Raw genomic sequence first — 4,232 nt, 5'->3', positions numbered from 1 at the left:
ACAGCTGGGCTGGACCATTGATTTTCTCCCTTAGCAGTTGTATAGTATATTCTAGAACTAGTCTTCAGGGAGGAGGCTTCCAGATCAGGTCAGTTCCAGCTCCATTGCTCCAAGTCCTGTGTCCAAAGTATGTCCTGTCTTCCACAATAGGGTCTGACCTTCAAGTTCTGGGAGGTAATTAGGGGCTGTGGCGACAGCCTGTGTTATTTGGGGAGTCTCTTGGACCACCCTGGCCAACTACTCCAAGTTTCTCCTGTCTGGCACTGTGTTTCTTGTTTTATAACCTTCAGGTATACACACCCACTCACCTTCAGATATTGTTATGTGTATTTTTCAGGGAAGTTTTGAGTTTAATACATTTCCCTCTTGACTTTTCACACCATCTATTTATCTCTCCTCTCTCCCTCCCTGTCTAACCTCCCTCCTCCCTCCCCAGTTTAAGTGCCCCATTTTCCCCTTAATAATACCCGTCTATTATCCTCCCTTTTGAGTTCCTTCTCTTTACCTGAATGGTTCCTTGCATGTCCTTCCTGGCTTCCTTCCTGGTTGAATACCCCCACTTTCTCTATCTCCCCCTTGGTAACATCTGTTTCCTACTATCCCCCCTCTCCCAGGCTCTTTATTTCCCTTTATCTCCGTGTTTCCTTTCAATTTTCCTGGCTCTTGCTGTTACATCAGGATACATACTCATACATAAGGGATTGGTGCTAAGATCTGCAAATGAGGGAGAACATACGTCTTGTTTTTCTGAGTCTGTGTTACTTCACTTAGTATAACAGTGTCTAGTTCCATCCTGCAAATTTCATAATTTCTCCTTGCCTTACTGATAAGTAGAATTCCATTGTTAAATGAACAACATTTTCATTATCCGTTTTTCAGTTGAAGGACATTTAGGTTGTTTTCAATTTTTAGCTATTGTGAAAAGAGCAGCAACAAACATGGATGTACAAGTGTCTCTAGAGTAGGATGAGTCCTTTGGGTATGGCCAAGGAGTGGTATAACCGGATCATATGGTAGATTCATTTATATTTTTTTGAGAGTTCTCCATGCGGCTTTCCATAGGGGTTCCACGACTTTGCAATCCCATCAGCAGCGAATGACTGTTCCCCCTTTTCCACATCCTTGCCAGCATTTGGTGTTTTCTGTTCTCTTGACTGGGGTAAGAGGAAATCTTAAAGTGGTTTTTATTTGCATTTCTCTGAGTACTAAGGATGTTGAGAACTTTTTCAGGTGTTTCTTAGACATTTTTATTTCTTCCTTTGAAAACTCTCTGTTCAGGTCCTCAGCCCATCTTTTAATTGGGTTGTTTATTTTCTTGTTTCTTTGTGTTTTGAGTTCTTTGTGTATTCTAGATATTAATCCTCTGTCAGATGTGTAGCAGGTGAAGATTTTCTTTCACCCAATGGGTTTCCTCTTTGCTTCCGTGGTTGTTTCTTTTGCTGTACAGAAGATTTTTAGTTTATGAGGTCCCACTTGCTGATTGTTGACCTTAATGCCTGAGCGCCTGATGTCTGATTTAGAAAGTCCTTTCCTGCACATAGGGTGCTGCCTATGTTTTCTTCTAGCAGTTTTGTGTTTCAGGTTTGATACTGAAGTCTTTGATCTGTCATTTGTACATGAAATTGGATGGGGGTGATGAGGATGCAGATAGGGAGGGGATCTTAATATGATAAAATATGTTGCCAGGCGTGGTGGCACACGCCTTTAATCCCAGCAGAGGCAGGCAGAGCTCTGTGAGTTTGAGGCCAGCCTGGTCTCCATTAGCGAATCCAGGCCAGCTGCAGCTACAGGGAAACCTTGTTTCAAAAAGACCAAAAAAAAAAAAAAAAAAAAAAGACATGAAATTCACAACAATTGAATAAAAATTATAAGAAAGGAATCTGCACCTGTAGAGATCACAGGTCTTAGGGGGAATCTACTATTATTGTTTCAGTAAATAGTCATGTTGTCAAACTGCCTTTTAAAAATATTTTGTTTTTGTTTTCTGTGTATTGGCTGCATGTGTGTAAGTGCATCTGTGTTGTGCAATGCCTTCGGAGGTCAGAAGATGGCACTGGATCCCCTGGAACTGGAGTTACAGACAGTTGTTAGCCACCATGTGGGTACTGGGAATTGAACCTGGGTCCTCTGCAAGAGCATCCAGTGCTTTTAACCACTGAGCCATCTCTCCAGTCCTCGGGCTGCCTTTTGATTACTTGTGTTTATACCCACAGATTAGTGCTGCACTCAGCTTTTGTTAGAGGTGCTTCTTCCTGTAGGGAGCAGTGGTTAGTGCAGAAGTTCATAAATGGCCAAAGCACTGAGAGTGAGCGATTGGAGGAGTGCTTGGCCCTAAATGGGACAGCTGTGTCACCCCACAAGGCTCAGAGAATACCACAGAGGAGGGGCCAGAAAGAATGTAAGTGCCAGAGGATGGGGAGCTGTGCAGCAAAAAGATGTCTTTTGGACATGGCACACTTGTTTCACTCGGGAACTCACTGCAGCTGTGGTTATCTGCACAAGATTGGGGCCGTCAACATTTCATCGCAGGTAGAAGAGGGAACCACACAGCCCTACCCCTCCTCGAGGCCCTGCCCCTCCTCAGGAGACTATTGGCTATTGTGGGAAAAGACGTGATTTTGTTCCGTGGTGTAATTACTGATAAGTTGCCCTCAAGGAAACAATGTCCTACCCACACTCAGATATGAAACTCTAAATTCAGTAAGTCACAGAAGAAGGCATATGCAGGAGGAGGACTTGCTGACAAGGGTTTCGGTGGGAGGACAGGGTTGAGATGGGGATAAATGGGGACTTGAAATGACTGAGTCATCCTATGATGAATATGAAACTGTCAATATTAAATTAAATCCATTGAAAATTATTCTTACAAACAACAGTTTAAAACCAGGGCTTATTTTGTCTGGTTTTGTCTTCCACAGGTGTGCATGCTGTCACAAGCACTGTGGGTTCATCTGTGCAACTGCCCTGAGGTGTCCAGACAACACCGATTCCTTGTATTCATCCACCACCTGTGGCTCTTACAATCTTTCCACCCCCTCTTCACAACGATCCCTGAGCTTTGGAGGAGAGAGTGTGATATAGGTGTCCCAGTTAGGGGTAAACACTCTGTAGTCTCTTATTCTCTGCACGTTGACCACTCATGTGTCTCTGTATTAATAATCATCATCTATTACAAGAGGAAGCTTCTCTGGTGTGAGGTGAGAGATGTACTAATTTGCCAATTTCGTGAGCCCAACATGGAGGTGGGAGGTAAGCAGGAAGCCCCAGCCCTAGCTGAGAAACTACTGGCGATTGATAGCTGCTGGGCAGGTGAGAGTCAGATTTCTTTAAGGATGTGATTCTGGGTAGCTTGACCATCCTCCAGGAATGTACCCACAGTCAAGAGTATTTGGGAAACAAATTATACTTGGTAGGCCTTAAAATATAAGAGAACACACGAACTGAAGGGAGGTAGGGGTGGATCTGAGAGGAGATGTGAGGGAGGTTCTGAATACAGTCAAAATACTTGGCATGAAATCCTCAGAGAATCAATGAAAATATTTTAAAAAAACAGGGCTCAATAATGCATATTCTGAGATTTGCTGCTCAGGAGCTGTGCTTTGGTTAGAAGGCGACAGCAACCGAGTCCTGCTGGCGACTTGTGAGCCTATTTCTCATTTCAACCCAGGTTTTCAGGTCCCCAAACACTCTCCTGATAAGATTCAACAATATCATTCATTACAGAACATTTAATTCAATTGCTTTCCACAAAAGACAAGAATTTGTCTCGACAGGTACAGACACATGCACATTGTAAAAAGCACAAAGATGCACAGGCATGGAGAGTTTTGACAGTTTGGGGCTGAAAGAGTAAATGAACAAGACAGGAGAGAACATTTTTAAGGGACTGGATGTCTTTAACTCAATTTAAATGATTTAATCGAACCCCTAAGGCATATCTCCCTTGAAGCGGAGTAAAAAATACAGACTTTCTCCCGCTAACCACAAAATGACAATTCCTTGCATCTAAAGTACAAAGATTATTTCGCATTTTTCTTCTCCTCATATTTTGGTGATAAATGGTCAATATCCACAGTGGAGTGCTCAAACACATTCTGCTATAATGAACTCTGTTGGCTAGAATGTTGTTTATCCATGGTCTTGGGGACAGCTGCTCTGCGTTGGATCTAAATCTTGATCCTTATCCTAAAAACACTTTTACTTTGAAGATTCTTTCCACGGGCTTCTGTCTA

The sequence above is a fragment of the Nannospalax galili genome, unplaced genomic scaffold (genome assembly GCF_000622305.1).
Source record: "Nannospalax galili isolate Female #2095 unplaced genomic scaffold, S.galili_v1.0 scaffold867, whole genome shotgun sequence".
NCBI classification, from domain to species: Eukaryota; Metazoa; Chordata; class Mammalia; order Rodentia; family Spalacidae; genus Nannospalax; species Nannospalax galili.
Note: the sequence above shows the minus strand (reverse complement) of the source record.